This window comes from Lepisma saccharinum, chromosome 16 (assembly GCF_977018435.1).
Source record: "Lepisma saccharinum chromosome 16, izLepSacc3.1, whole genome shotgun sequence".
Classification (NCBI taxonomy): domain Eukaryota; kingdom Metazoa; phylum Arthropoda; class Insecta; order Zygentoma; family Lepismatidae; genus Lepisma; species Lepisma saccharinum.
In genome coordinates this window covers 35213989-35230597 of record NC_139244.1, presented here as the reverse complement: position 1 = coordinate 35230597, position 16609 = coordinate 35213989, and the positions used below count along the sequence as shown (strand labels likewise).

The 16609-nt window shown below is 37.8% G+C and overlaps 1 protein-coding gene across 2 annotated transcripts in view; it reads left to right on the top strand.

Moving 5' to 3' along the window:
* The window catches only part of LOC146000391 (myrosinase 1), an 82788-nt gene that overhangs the window by 8534 nt on the left and 57645 nt on the right, over positions 1 to 16609 (top strand). The window lies entirely within an intron of this gene.

Genomic DNA, 16609 nt, shown 5'->3' with positions numbered 1-16609 from the left:
CACAGTGGTAACATCGTCGCTTTGTAATCAAAGGGGTCTTGGGTTCGATACCCGGTGGAAGCACACTGTGGTTCGGATCCCACTTTAAACCGTAGGTCCAGTCCCGATTAGCCTTTCTGTGAGTAAGTTCGGACGAAAAACAAACTCAACAACAACAACAGATTCCAATGAAGATGAGTGATGATACGATGAAACTGATGGCCCTCGCAGCGTGCTCAATTAATAACTCCACCAAGGAGTCGGCTTTTCTGGTTTTTCATTGAGTAAGAAGCTATAATTGTGGGACAAACATTCAAACTCTGGTTTCTCCAAAAATCCTATAATTTTGATTTAATTGTGTCAGGTCTGTCATTTTATTTTCGCTTCATGTAGCCGCAAAATTCATGTTGAAGATGGCTTTATTTTTTTCTGCTGCTGATTCTTGAAATAGTGCCTGTTGTTAGTCACGTTATCTATTCATCGAATTATGAATTTTCCAGTGTAATTTAGCACATTACAATTTCACTATTTCAAGATACATCTTAAAATGTAATATTACTGAGAAATTAATTTAGTATAATTATGTTTTTACTGTCAGGGGCCTAAAAAACAACATAGAAATGAGAAATAATACGTATATTAGATATTTCAATGTAATACAAATTTTACATATTTCAGTATATTTACATATTTTTTTACATAGTTCAATCATTTTTCTACATATTTATGTACACATTTCGCATGTTTTGGATACACATAAATCTGGGCCCTAGCCCATGAATAGAGCTGACCTAAAATCTGCTAGCTGAGTGGCTTGCTCGATAGATGGTCGCAGTTATTCGGGAATGGCTCACTCCGCCTCCCGAATCGTGTGAATAAAGTCACAAAGATCGATCAGTCTACGTGCGGTAGAGTCACAAATTGACGACAGAATATGAGACAGTGGGTGAAGAGTGTAAATACATAGATCAGGTTGAAGTTCAAAATGGATGCGGACTGCAAAACATCGATTTCATGTGTTTCAATATAGCATATGATGGCACGACCAATAAATGTGGTGGAAGGTTAGGTTGAGAATATTCAGGCAACCGTTTGACCTCAAGAATTACCATCCCTGTAATGCTTCTGAGTTTCAACCATCTTTCTGGTCCAATAAACATGTGAAATGTATACAAATTTGTGTATGAAATGTAGTATTAAATGCATGTATGAAACTGTTGTGGTTGTGGCAGAGGAATAATTGATTTACTAATATCACAACGAAATAATATCCGAATAGACTGTAAATTATATCATACGGTTTTTTACATATTTCATTTAACCATTGGTGCGTTAAATCGTCTGTTATTTGAAATCTATCTGAACGAATCTCCACAATGTTGACTGCACGTCGGAGGAGGACATGAAACTATTAAGACTTGACAACTCTGCTAAAACTTTTGTAGCTTTCTGATTTTATTCTGATTCTGAGACTGAGCGGGGTGTCGCAACTAAGTTATTTTATGTCCTTGCTTTTTGACTCGGTTCTTTCATTTTCAAATAAACTAAAATAAATGCCTACTATATAATGATGTATGCGTTTGAAGATGGTATCTTTCATTACTGAATATGATTCTCCACTGGAAATTACAATGCATATAATTTCTAAACGTTATTGATGTAAACATAGAAGAGTAATTGTTATCGAACACAGAAAAACGTTGTTTAAATACTAACAACCGCAGAGAATTACGTAACTAAAATAATTTATGTAGTGAAAATTAACCGTGAAATCTTTTCATTGATCTTATATTCTTGAATATATTTTTTGTGAAAAAATTAAACAATTAGATACTTAAGAACTATGTACTCCAGGTATATCTGTTACAATGTGTACATATTGCAAACTTTCTGCAATGTACTCCACCTCATACAACAATCTACTAGCTTCTCAAACACATATTGTATTTGAACAATATATTCTAAAACACAGCAGTGTCTCACAAAGGACATCTCAGAGATAAAAGTTTAGCTAAATACAAGAAAGACAATTTGTGGATTGTTAATCAGTATTAGAAAGCATCAAGAGTTGGCCTAAAACACAACATAGCATAAATGTGCTTCGTGCAAATGTACACTAATGTGAGTTTCAGTTACAAAGTTTTCTTGCAATTTAATAAGTAAATTATCAAACCTTGCTAGAGACAACTCCACCAGCTAAACAAGAATATGAGGTACGTACATGATATACATGTAACTCTGTGTGAAGTGCACGTTTGAAAACAGTCGATAATGTTCAAAGTTAAGCACATTAAAATAGCTCTGCCTACCACATAACTTTACTCAAGGTGGTATTTATAGGTGGGGATGGGGGGGATTTTCCCCTCTCTGGGTACTATGCTTGATAAATTTTATCCATGAGGGGGAATGTTATATGGCATAAAGTCATTATCTAGACAGTCAGTAGAATTTTCCCTCCCCCCACTGGAAAATTCTTAAATACCACACTGACTTTACTATCAATTGAAATTCATCTTTGAGATGTGAATGTTACCTGAGTTACACAAACTGAAAAATATTCAGTTCTGATTCACATCCGCCGTGAATAGTATCAATTGTCAGTTCTCAATTTGTTCCTCTGAGGATAATGTTTGGTTTCCCAAGATTGTTCGTAACATCTTTTTCTTCGTTATTCTGGTATTAGATTGATTAATTTGGTTAATTTTACTTCGATTTTGTGCCACTTTTGGCTAATCGTGAAGATGAGGATGAGTGATGATATAATGAATTTGATGTGAGACACTCACAAAGAACACCCATGCCCAAACGGTAGTTCGAACCCGGAATTCCTGGCTTTGTAGGGCGCTGTGCTAACCACTCCACCACGAAGACCAGCTTCTGGTATTAGAGTCGCAGGTGGTTATATCCTCTGTTGGGTGTATCCAAGAATGAGTTCAAGTGCTTGAGTTTCTCAAAGTATGGATTCCTTTGATGTATGGAGAAACAGAAACGTTGATAGGGTAACAAGAACATAATACAAATCCATAAGGAAACATTCAGAAACACTGGAATCATGAAAGCAATTTAATAACCAATAAAAATGTTTTACTCATGGATAGCTCATAGACAAAGAAATACCTAATTCAAACCTAACTAAAATAGGAAAAATGAACAGTAAACCCGAGAAAGTAAAAGAGAAAAAACTTTGTTAGTCAACATGAGAAAATACTTTGGAAAATAGAAAGGTAATCTTCTTTGGGGTAAGTGGAAATTCGTTACTTTTTGACAAACAACAGTATTCAGAATGATGCTCTTCTCATCTCGAAATAGTGGACAATATTCTCCAGAACAAATACTACTGTGCTTAATATCAATCCTAATACAAGTATGGCAAAAGGACCCATTAAGTTCGCCAGGGGAATCACAATAACATCAGGCTCAGTTTCAAATTTACCATGTTTCACAGCTCTCAATATCAACTTCAACTTTTCGTCATTCTTCCACTTTACAGCTAATCCCGCTTCGACACACGTGTCCATGATATGTCTGAAGGTAACCGTGAATGGTGAACTTCTTTGCATCAAAAACGCCAGAGGCGCTGTAAATAGTCTCTCAGACGTTACATGGAATAGTAACTTACCATAAGGATCGAACATCATTTCAGTATATGCCCAAATTTCAGGAAACAGACTTGAAGTGTACAGGACAAAATCTCCTTTAAACACGACCCGAGTGTAGCTCTTGAAATTATTATCCTCTACTACATACACTTTTGCAAGACTTTTCATAATCGAATCCTCACGTGTCTGTAAATTGATTTTTCCCTCTAAGTCCCCTCCAACTTCTAAATTCTGATTTAAAATATCTTCCACGTTTTCTATGTAGGGATACCTCTTGGGCTTCGTGATGAAACCGAACATGGAGGACTGATACAGAGTACATAATATTAAGGAAGAAAATGCCCACAATACAAAGATAAGTCTGAGTTGAAATACTGGAGGAGGAATGGAAACAGCCCCACACAGGGAAAGCAACCATCCAGAAAGCAAAGGAAACTGATGTGTGGTGTCTCTCCAGTGATCCACCATAGAACAAATTGCCTTCATAGCACCAACAAGAAAGACATAAGCGATTATTGTTAGGATCCAGAGATGTGGTTGGAATGGGAAATATAGATTCATCCATAGAGGGTACAGTCTTGGATTTGGAACGACAAAAACTCCATAAAAAAATTCACCTGTATTAATAAGGTCATAATTCATATAGATGTAAGGAGTATATGATAGAAATTTGGTGGTGCCATCAAAATTTCCCACTGTTATTTCTCTTAGAGTTCCAGTTATTGTTCCATTTGGCAGGTTCCCAATTGCATGTGTCTCTCTGTAAATATTATTTGTTCTTATAGTAAAGTTCATTGCTTCAGCAATAGTAGTAACAAAACCACCATGCACGCCCAAATATTTGTTGAGTTCTCTTGAGCTATAATCAGGAGTAAAATACAATTTATAGTAAATTGCGTTGAGAAAAACATTACATCGATGCAAGTTCTGTACTTTGTTCGGATACAAATCTCTTCCCGTTGTAAATCGTCTATTGTGCCACATATCCATGAACATTCCATTATATGTTCTGCAACGTGACTCAGAAAAAGGAAGGTGTGAATACAGCATAATAACTAAGTCATCCTCATTTATTTTACTTTCAGAATGTGATAGATTCCTAAGAAGTGGTACTGCAATTATAATATTCATTACAAGATAGTTCTGCACTACTGCAAGCAATGTGTTTATCTCAACCCATGTATTGCTACCAGTTAAGACAATCAAAATTTTAATCTGCCGTTTCCATGATTTAAACTGTGCATAATATACTATCATGTTTTGAATGGTGGATGCTTTACTCACAATAATCAGGTAACATTCTTCCTTCCTCACCCAAAACCATTCAAAGGGCCATATTTGTTCTGCAGTATGCAAGTAAGTAGTGTGAATGATTGTCATTGGACCTGAGTACTTGCTGGTTATGGCACGGGTAAGATCCGTTGATTCTCCATCGTGATACACTATTAATGTCTGAGCAGTGTGAAAATGTTCACTTAGAAATTCCTGCATGAAAACAACCATGGTGTCACTCAACACGCTTGAAGTTGACGATGTGATCTTACATACTCCAACATCCACTATGCATGATGTCAGCACAATTACAACCAAAGAAATCCTCATCTCGGTTTTGATTTATATCCCTGAAATAAATGGGAATGTTGTGTATAAAACAGTAGATGATGAAGTAGGCAGTACCTTCCGAAAATCTTCTCAATGTTAATTCTAAAATTCTCAAAATGCAGTAATAGGTGCTGTAAAAGTTTGGTTTTGTAATTATAAAAGTTAAGGTCAAGATAAACAATTCTCCGTGTCTAACATTTATTAATCGTTCCCGTTAATCATATAAAATAAATCATATTGCACTTTGTAATATCGAGAATTCTGGCGAGCTTTTCTTTACACTGATTTCTTCGTAATAGATTAAACAAAAATCGCGTAGAATAAGTAATTGGATATTAGTTACGTGGATATCAATTATTTTGCTTGTCTTTCAGAGATGAAAATTCACACTAAGAGAAGTTCATTCTCTATTGAAAATATTAAGACCAAAAGGTTCATGAAAGCTTTTCATGATATAAGACTAATGTTCAGGATAAAATGTAGACACTCATATTAAATCAGTGTATGAAATCTTACCTCCACATTTACAAGAGAGCAGTGGCGGCGATTAGGTTCCAAAACCGGGGAAGGGGGGCAAGGTGCAAAAACTGGGGAGGGGGCAAAGACAGTATATTTCCATTTGTACATAAGGTTTAGGATAGTGCGGGGGGCAAAAGTGGCAAAAAGTGGGGAGCAACTGCCCCCCTAATCACCGCCACTGCAAGAGAGAAGAGACTTTATTAGTTTTTAATAGTCTTGTACGCGATTTGAAGAAAATTCCGGGTAGGAGTACGTGGAGCAAGACGGGGTACTTAATGTTTAACCACATGGAATGACTAGGAAATATCAAAAGGCATCTATTGCTAAAACGCAAATGAAAAAACGTATTTGCCACGTCTTGTTCCATAGGTGGAGGTAACCCCATTTACCCACCTTAAAAGTTAAATATTGATTAGTATTAAACTCAATGCCAGAAGCGAAAAAAAAACGGGGTAACTGGGGTACCCTGTTATGCTCCAGTCCGTCTGCCCCGAAGCAATATTTTTAGGGTATCCCATAATAATAACGCAAAACTTGTGCATTGACAACAAAAACATTGACGGTGTTGGTAACTCAGGAAACCAAGCCCATAGATAGCGTACGAAAGAGTTCCAAGTAATACTCACGTTTCTAATTTAGGCAGCTAATATGAAGTTGTAATGTAAAAAAAAAATAGAAGTGCACGAACTATAGACACAACTCATTGAGGTGAAGGAAATGACACCTCGGAATGAAGTCAGCAGTGGCTAGTTTCTACTGATATCGTTTTAAAAGAAATCCATGGATAACGTCACGTGGTGAAAGAAAAACCACTCGTACCTCGTCTTGCCCCGGTATCCCGTCTTACCTCACGTTCCCGTACTATTTTGTGTTGATTTAAGCTCGATTATTCTATTATTTTTCTCCATGCGTGAAAAAGCCATTCTTAATGACGGAGGACAAACTAATTTAGACAATTCTTCATCATTTCGTGTTACAGTCAACAAGAAAGAAATATCTGAGCTAATTTCAGGGGTGAAGGACTGAAAAAATCCTTGATACAAGCCACTTCATTGTTTGAAGTGCTTGTGTAATGTGACGCGTAATTTGATCAATTTATTCTCGCTTCAGAAACTAAAATATGTTTGCTATTACTACTTGTGTGCTTTTCTCTTTAATATTAATACAGATTGACGTTTCCGAAAGCAGTTTCAGGTAATTCAGGCTTCAAACAGAGCAAGTAATTTTATAATCCATATCCTTTAAATATATCAGAACAATGTGTCGTAACCTCTACGATGAGCTTGTCAATAGCAAGGATGTATACCTACAGGATGTATCAAAGAATTTTGGTCAAACTTTTAAAAGCATGCTAAATGGCAACAGATAATAAGAATCAAGATCAACATAAGTATGTTAATTCCTTATTTTTAAGATAAGAGTATGGTAAATGCAGGTATTAAGAAAGAATGTGGCAAAGCATGTCACTAATCCAATTTTCCATTGACAAAATAGTAATCGTAAGAGTTTATTTGTCATTATAAAGCTCATAGCGACATCGTTTTACGTGGGATAACGGAAAATACGTGACTAATATTTGCGAAGAAATGAGAGCAGTGAGACAAGGATCAAGAGATTATTTAATGGATTGCGGAAAGATTTCACTAGAAATTGTGACAGTGCTTCTCGAAATTACTTCTAAATGTCATTCTTGTTTTGTTTGATTGATTTTTAAATCATGGGCACGTCAGCACGTAGGCTATTTGTGCTCGTCACACAATATGGAATAAGCCCCTTAACTAAAACAAAATTGAGGGCAGGACACTAAGAAACTAAAATATGGCCGTTACAAACTCCTGCACACGAATGTACAAGCAAAAGTTTCGTTTGTGCACAACGGGAAATCCGAAATATTGACACATCAAGTTTTGGGGTCCACCCCCCCCCCCCCACACACACACACACACATTTCGAAATTGCACCAAACTGGTGCCAAACGTCAGTCGTTCTGGTGTCATTTCGAAAAGGTGGGGGCTGACTCCAAAACTTGATGTATCAATATCTCACCGAAATGTTTGCGTGCAAATGGGTACACAAACGTTGCATTAATGTTTGGCACCATTTCTGTCCCATTGGAAAAAGATGTGCGTATGTGGGTGGGGGGGCTATAATTTAGACAGCCGCCTTCAAAAGAACATGTCTAATTATAATTATGGTATTTTGGTAGCTTACTTCCCGTACCTTACCGAATTTACGATTCTGATGCTGATTAGGTACGAGTACATGGCCTGCCGATAATGACGTTTCAAGTTAATAGCCTCTGTGTCAGCCTGTTGAAAGAAACCATTGGTAGAGCTCCTGTCAACTAGGAAGGGGTTTAACAGAAAGGCTCATAACAACAGAAAAGTGATGGACACCATCGACTAATTTCCAACATCGACTAATTAATCCTTAGTCGAAACAAAATATCGACTAAATAGTCGAATAAGTCGTTCGACTGATATTAGTCGAATTAGTCTTTCGACTGATATTAGTCGAATTAGTCGTTCGGCTGATATTAGTCGAATAGTCGCAAACGACTAATATTAGTCGAATAGTCGCAAACGACTAATATTAGTCGAATTAGTTGTTTGACTAATATTAGTCGAATTATTCGTTTAACTAATACGTAGTAGTCAAAATAGTCGTTTGACTAAGTCGAACTTTTAATTTACATGTTTTCTGACTAATGTAAGTCGAAATATTTACTTTTTTATTATTTTGAAATTTCTCAAAGCTAAGTTATGCTGAGGCAGGCTAAATATAAAGTTATAAGATACAAACTGCCTATAATATATGCATAAATTCGACTATATGATAGTTAACGCATGAAAGCCGTTTCGAAGGCCCGACACGTTGAGTTGTGGACTCAGGATGTCGCCACCAAAGGTTCCGGCTTCAAATCCCGGACTAGACATCGCACGCCCGTACACAGAATTTTTAAGTGTGTGCGTGGGGTGGGGGAGGAGGAAAATCGGAAAATGTAGAACAAAGAGGAGATGCAGAATGCTGTTTAAGTATCAGATGTGGCCGCCAACGTTATGGTGTTATTGCAGCTAGAGGTATAATTATAGAATTGCTATATTATGATTCAAAGTATCGGAAGAAATTCAACTCACCGACATATACCCAAAGAGTAAGCAAAACAGTCGCTTACACACACCGTACACACTTGGTGCTTACTGTTTACCATAAATTTTTAGAAATATTCTAAAATTACTGTATTCCGTAAATTAACAATGTTTTCATCAGAGAAAATTTACTAGTGTGTTGCGAAATACGGACTCATAAAAATTTAATCCTCTGTTCCAAAGATCATGCGCCGCCATAATTGGTTTCGTTATATGACGCACCAATGCGATTATTAAGATATTAAAGGTTATAAACCAATTTTTGGACTGAAAAACAGGGTACGATGATCATGCGATTAAATGCAATATGTTTTCTTAATGCTAATCTTTCCAACACCAAGGAATAGTAAACTATCTTTGCCCCCCCCCCCCCCACTATTTTCAGCACGGCAAAATTTGAAGAGAAGAAAAAATAAGCCTATGGAAAATTTGAAAGTTATAATATTATATTATAGCTTGGAAGTTAATATATGCCAACCCACACTTTTGAAAGAAGATGTCAGTAGTCTCATTTTTAAACCAACTGCCACAAACTGGGAAAGTAAATTCGATGCCTTAACTCCGTTGAGATATCAAGTGGGAGGTCTACGATGCGCTCCTTCAAATAACTGGCGACAATAAAACTGTCCAAGTGGTCGCACATGAGGCTCAATGTATCGCAAACCTGTTGTGTGGCTTTACATTATTTTGCTCTCTAGTATTCCACGTAATGTAATGAGCAAATGTCTTCAAAACATTAATCTACGAAGTGTTGGATGATTTCTTGCAAACATATCAGCGCTTTGAAAAAAGCAGGAGTGATGAAAAATTTCAGTTTCTTAGACGCTACTTGGCAGCCTGGCAGGGCCTCCCTGCCTCCACTCGCGGAGGCGTCGGGGGGCTGCGACGTGAGCCCCGGTTGATGAGAAAGAATTGTCATCGAATTTAGATATAGATGATCCAGAGATAGGCAACACTGTACAGGGCCGAAATCGAAAGAAGAAGCAGCTTCAGTATGATGAAACTGTTGAAGATTCACAAAAACGGTACAAAGTTTATTTTTTGCTCTAAGAGAAAGATTTGATCAGCTTAAACATCATAGTGAATTTTTCAATTTATGTTATGATATTAGCAAGCATAAAGATATGCCATCTGATCTTTTGTCTGAAAAGTGTAGAAAACTTGCCGGAATGTTAACACATGAAGGCTACTGAATTAAAAGATGAACTAAAAGTGCTTTCGGCTATAATAAAGCAAGTTCACCAAAGGAGACGTTAAACTGATAAAGGGTCATGAATTTGCACCTAATGTGAGTGTAGAACTTCGGATTTATTAACTTTGTCGGTAACCGTGGCAAGTGGCGAACAAGGTTTTTTTTTTAAATTAAGGTTTATAAAAAAAGTACTATCTTCGGTCAATCATGTCTCAAACACGCTTGTTTCCATTTTACGCAAGATAACATTATACGAAAAAGAATATTACATGCAAAAGTAAAGGTAAAGTTCCCTGTGCGTGTAGCACCATGTCATGAAGGCACATTTAGGGGTAGGGCCACACACATTCTCGATCTCGGCCATTTTGGAGGTGATGTGATCAGCACCACTCTCCGGCAACCTTTACCTCCCAGGGTTGCCACAGATAGCCATTAAATTGAGGATGGGTGAACCGCAGAGCCGCTTTTTGCTGGGACAACGCAGGAAAGAATTCAGACTTTAGATCACCCACGCAGGAGATACGGGAATATTACATGTAATTATTTTTTAAATCCAATCATATATCACAGACCTACTACTGTAAATATATGAAGTCAAGCCTTTATTTCTTTCCTAATACTTGTTACATTTAAGATACGTTTAAAAGAGAGAGAGAGAGAGAGAGAGAGAGAGAGAGAGAGAGAATTTTCATAAAATATAGACTAATAATAATAATAAAAAAATAGTTTCGCATTTTTTTTAAGTTTAAGTGTGGTCGAGCAAGATATCGTTTTGTGCTTAATAGTATTGGAAAAGCGTAACAAGTCTCAATATTTCGTTTATTGTTTTTTATGTTTTACTTAGGAATATATTGATTTTCAATTTCCCGTTTCTGCGTAATGACGGGGGGGGAAGGGGGTTCGAAAGGGAGTGGCATCTGCCGCCACCGCACAGGGCGGCAAAATGACTAGAGCTGGATCTGAGTTCACTTGAACCAGCTCCATGGGATCAGTTTGTTTTCGTATTTATTAGTGGTTCGGATTCTGCTTGAAATATTTACATCCAGTAAGTAACCTATGTTTCCCGGTTTGGGGTGGGAGAAAAGTGGTCATTGACGACCTTGAGCACTGATTAACTGAAAATTCCAAGACTCAGCCATTATCTTCTATGTTTCCTTTTAACGTTTGTTCAAGCGCAGTAATTTGAAATGTTGAGTTGTTCAAAAACAGTAATTTCACTCCTTGCTTTAACAATTTGGGATATGCAGGCCTCAGTGACGGAGTGGTTAGCACAACGCACTACGATGCTAGGGGTCCCGTATTCGAATAAATCAATCAATTTGAGATACTTTGATATATCATAAACATGTTTTAACCAAGTAGTGCTTTTTCCAGACAGTACGCAAAACCTACTACCGGCACTTTTTATCATGAATAGGATAACAGTTAGTAACAGTTTGTGTTAATGAATGAAATATAAATAATCAAGTACAAGCGTGCAATTATCAAGATGAATTTAACTTTGAATGTTATCATTTTTATCGTCAAACTTATCAACACCTTTATACCAAATAAAACAATAACAAGGAAACCCTACTTACTAGACCAGCAACCTAATATTGCGCAAAGTATACCATTGTAAACAAGGTTCAAATATCCTGCCCGCCTGCTTCAATACCGAATGTTTACAAGAACCCGCCACAATCATGGCTTGCTCGATCCCACAATGCAACAGTTTGTGACGTAGGTGAAACACACCTATAGCGACTGAGCAAGTGTTAAATCATACTGCACAGCGTAAATTTTACTATCTATCCCACGAACATAAATAGTGTTTATTTTTAATTAATGGATTTTATACTATATTCTTATATTTGACCGGGAATTTTTTTAAGAATATTTTTGAATACAGTACAATGCCTTTAACATTACACAATCTGAAGGACAGAAATGAGAGTTTTGCGATGTCTTTCTTGCACCAACCATGATAGGAATGGTCACTTGCCTGTAAGTTCCAAGAAACTCTCGAAGTCAGAATGAATATCCCTTGAGAAAGTACAGCAAACAAAAATAGCGACATGGATGACGACAGCCATCACCCCTGGAGGTAGGGAGAGATGCCACAGAGATGCACCTTCCTTTTCTCTTTTCTGTGGCGCGGTACCGTGTGATAAGTTTCACTGGTCTGAAAAAAAAAAAAAAAAAAATCGAGCCCTGGCACCATTCCTGCTGATTCTTATGTAAAATGACCACCTGAATCCGAATATGACCCCCGTTTTCCACCATCACCCGTCGTTTTCGGGGGGAGCCCCCACCTATTTTTATCACTTTTCGATAATTTGGAGTGATGAATAGGATTATTTTAGCCTTTACATTTCTTCTGAGAGGCCAGAGAGGTGAAAAGTTCTAAAACATGAACATTTGTAACAAGGAGGTAGATTTGGGGGGGATTTGCCCCCTTAAATTGTAAAAAAATCATTAAAAATGATCGATTTTTCCAGTTTTCTCGCAATTTTTTCACTTATTTTCTACATATTCTAGCTTCCAGCCCCCTCATCCTCCCCAAAACACCCCCAAATAATAAAAATATATAGCAACAATATTAAAAATATATAGCAACAATAATAAAAATATATAGCAACAATATTAAAAATATATAGCAACAATAATAAAAATATATAGCAACAGTTTGGAAGATTCACTGTACCATGCTGGCGCTCTTAATTGCTCGCGGGAACAGGTTTGCATAGGAATTTTCATGCTTTGACAAGTTTAAACTTGCATTGCTCTTGTCACTATAGTCCTGCACTGTAATCCTTATCTTCCCTCAGTATAGGTGAACGCTCAGAAGTAGGACCCCGAATGAAGGGAGACGGAGGGACGCGAAGGTCGGCTCAAAGGTACCTGTAAATCAATGCCATTTTCTGTGCCCATGGTTTGGCGGGAACCTCGCTGTCATCTCACAGATTGTTACTTTTGTATGACTTCCATCGTCGGGTTATCTAGCAAAAGTAAGCATACAATTCAGTATCCTAATATCCCTTCAGCTCTAAGACCAGTTCCTCACAACGAATCTTTGCCAATCCCAATGCCCCAAAAAACCTATACTCTAGAGCCAGAAATGGATTTGAAAGACTTTGAGCCACAGCCTGGACCATCAAATGATACGTCCACCGATGATGAAGAGTGTTCTGCTTATTCAGATCATCGACAACCTCACCCCGTTACTCAGTCGGAATTGAATGATCTCGTCAGGGATTTGGAGTTACCTAAGAGTAAATCTCAACTTCTTGGATCTCGACTTCAGCAGTGGAATCTCTTAGAAAAGGGCGTAAAAATCTCTTCTTACAGGACCAGGCAGTCAACCCTGAAATTACTTTTTTTCGGAAGATGAAGGCTTATTGTTCTGCCCTAATTCAAATGCATTGATGATAGAACTGAAGATGGCATGAGAACCAGACAAATGGAGACTGTTTATAGACTCATCAAAGACAAGCTTGAAAGTTGTCCCGTTGGCCAATGGGAATGAGTTACCGTCAGTCCCGGTTGCATACTCTGTGGATATGAAGGAGACGTACCAAAACATCAGCCGAATCCTTGATAGAATCAGTTATCATGATTATAATTGGAAACTTTGCGCTGACTTAAAAGTTGTTGCTCTACTCACGGGCCTGCAATCAGGCTTCACAAAATACAGCTGCTTCCTATGCGAATGGGATAGCCGAGCCCGAGACAAACATTACATCATACGGAACTGGCCTCTGCGAGAAAGTTTTACTCACGGTCGGAAAAATGTCACTCACGATCCTCTGGTCCCGATGGAAAATATTTACTTGCCGCCTTTGCACGTCAAACTCGGATTGATCAAACAGTTTGTAAAAGCAATGGACAAGACAGGTGATGCATTTCAATTTTTGAAAACAAAATTTCCTCGTCTCAGTGAGGCTAAAATCAAGGAAGGCGTTTTCGTGGGCCCCCAGATAAGACAACTTTTCCAAGATTCGACGTTTATTGAACACCTGAATCGAAAAGAAAAACGAGCTTGGCTTGCATTCCAAAACGTGTGTGACAACTTTTTGGGTAATAACAAAAGTGATGATTATGTCGCTCATGTCGAGGAATTGCTGTCAGCGTACAAGGCCATGGGGTGTAACATGTCTCTTAAAGTGCAAAAGTGCCTTTCCTTCACTCACACCTGGACATCTTCCCTGAAAATTTAAGAGCAGTTTCGGATGAACACGGGGAACGGTTCCATCAAGACATCAATAAGTTCGAGAGGAGATTTTCAGGGAAGTGGAACGCGAGCATGTTAGCAGAGTACTGCTGGTTTTTGGTACGAGAAACTTCTACCTCAGGGTACAAAAGGAAAAGAAGCACCAAATAAAGGTACTTATCTTATTTATTTATTATTCTCTAGATTTATTATTTTACCTTTTATTTATTATTCTTTACAGCTGAAATATTCTTTTCACCCCTCCAAATCAAAATCATGGCCATAAAATATCAAAAAGTGATAAAAATAAGGGGGCTCCCCCGAAAACGGCGGGGTATGGGGGGAAATGGGGGGGCGTTCGAAGTATTGAGAGCGCCAGCATGGTACAGTGAATCTTCTGAACTGTTGCTATATATATTTTTATTATTGTTGCTTTATATTTTATTATTGTTGCTATATATTTTTATTATTGTTGCTATATATTTTTATTATTTGGGGGTGTTTGGGGAAGGATGAGGGGGCTGGAAACTAGAATATGTAGAAAATAAGTGAAAAAATTGCGAAAAAACTGGAAAATCGATCATTTTTAATGATTTTTTTTTACAATTTAAGGGGGCAAATCCCCCCCAAATCTAACACCTTGCTACAAATGTTCATGTTTTAGAACTTTTCACCTCTCTAGTCCCTCAGAAGAAATGTAAAGGCTGAAATAATCCTTTTCATCTCTCCAAATGATCGAAAACTGATAAAAATAGATGGGGGGCTCCCCTCGAAAACGGTGGGTGATGGGGGAAAACGGGGGTCATATTCGGATTCAGGAGGTCATTTTACATAAGAATCAGCAGGAATAGTGTCAGGGCCGATTTTCATGCACACCAGTGTTTCCAGTCGCTGACCTTTCCAAGAAATGCGTTTATGCTCACTTCTTAATTGGCGGTCCTCACGCTACGTCAGGAATTTTGGAACTGCGCACATGCGAAAATTGTCAACCAAATGGCCGGTCCACACGCTACGTCTTATAGTACGTCTTGCTTGTGCAAAGACGTAGCGTGTGGACAGGAATTTTGGAACTGCGCACATGTGGAAATTGTCAACCAAAGACTGAGCCCAAGAGCATAGATGTCTGCGCAAATCTTAAACCTGTGCAAACAAGTCTGAGCGTGTGGACGCTCCCCTAAGTCTTTTGTCCCCCTGTTGCTCGGTTTCCCTTCAACCCTAGTGCTGAAACACAATTAACAGAGTTCGAAAATCTTTATTTCTTTTTTCTTGTTAACTTCGTTGTTGTATAACGATGACCAATCTTCGTTAGTGTTCACATAAGTTTTTAGAGGAGTTGATTGAACTCTACAAGAAATTTCCTTGTTTGTAACGACTAAAATCAAAGAACTACAGTGACCAGGACAAGAAGAATCAGGCCTATGAGAGCTTAATATAAAAATATAAAGAGGTTCAGAGAGCAGAAATATAGTAGTAAGGAAAATCAATTCCATGAGGACGGTTTACCGAAAGGAGTTGGCCAAAGTGAACAAACCAATCAGTTAGTTCTGGCGCTGGGGATGATGATGTTTACAAGCCAATGTTTACGTATTATAATTTATTTTGATTTTTGACTGATCAAGAAACTACGAGAGAGGACCAATTCTTCTCTGCCTTTCCAGGCTAATCGCAACGATAAGATTGAATGTTGATTTTATTGAACTGACGTAGTCTCCGACAACGTAGTGGAAACTCTGTTGCCATATAATCAAAGGGTCCCGAGTTCAATCTCTGGGTAGGGGCCCATTAAACAGTGGTTCGAATCAACCTTAAGTTTTAGGTCCAGCCCGGATTAGCCTAGCTTAATATCTGTGGCGGAGTGGTTATCACATCGCTCTATGTCGCCAGAAACCCCAAGTTCGAATCCCGACCTGTTCATGTGTGTTTGCGAGTATCCTTCAATTTTATCATACATCACCCATCCCCATCTTCGCAATTACCCTAAAATAGCGGGAAAGCAAAGCAAATAAGCCAAACCACAAAATGGTAAAAAGGTGGTACTTTTTTAACCCCGCAGGAAGTGTGTTTTAATAACCTACCTTACCTATCTCCATGGCAATACTATAAGCGTAACATGCTAGAAAGCCAGAAGTCCCAAGTTCGAACCATGTTCATATGCGTGTGTATCACTGTGTTCGTCCCATCACCATTTAATCACTTCCTCATCTATTCTCATCGTCGTAATGAATCCAAGAGGTAAACGAGCGGCATAAAGTAGTGTGAATATAAATAACTTGTACATTGTAATTAATTTATTATTTATAATAGAAATTTTTTTAATCAAACTGAATTGTAAATACATTTTTCATGAGAGAATCGAATCATCAAGAAAGGGTATTTA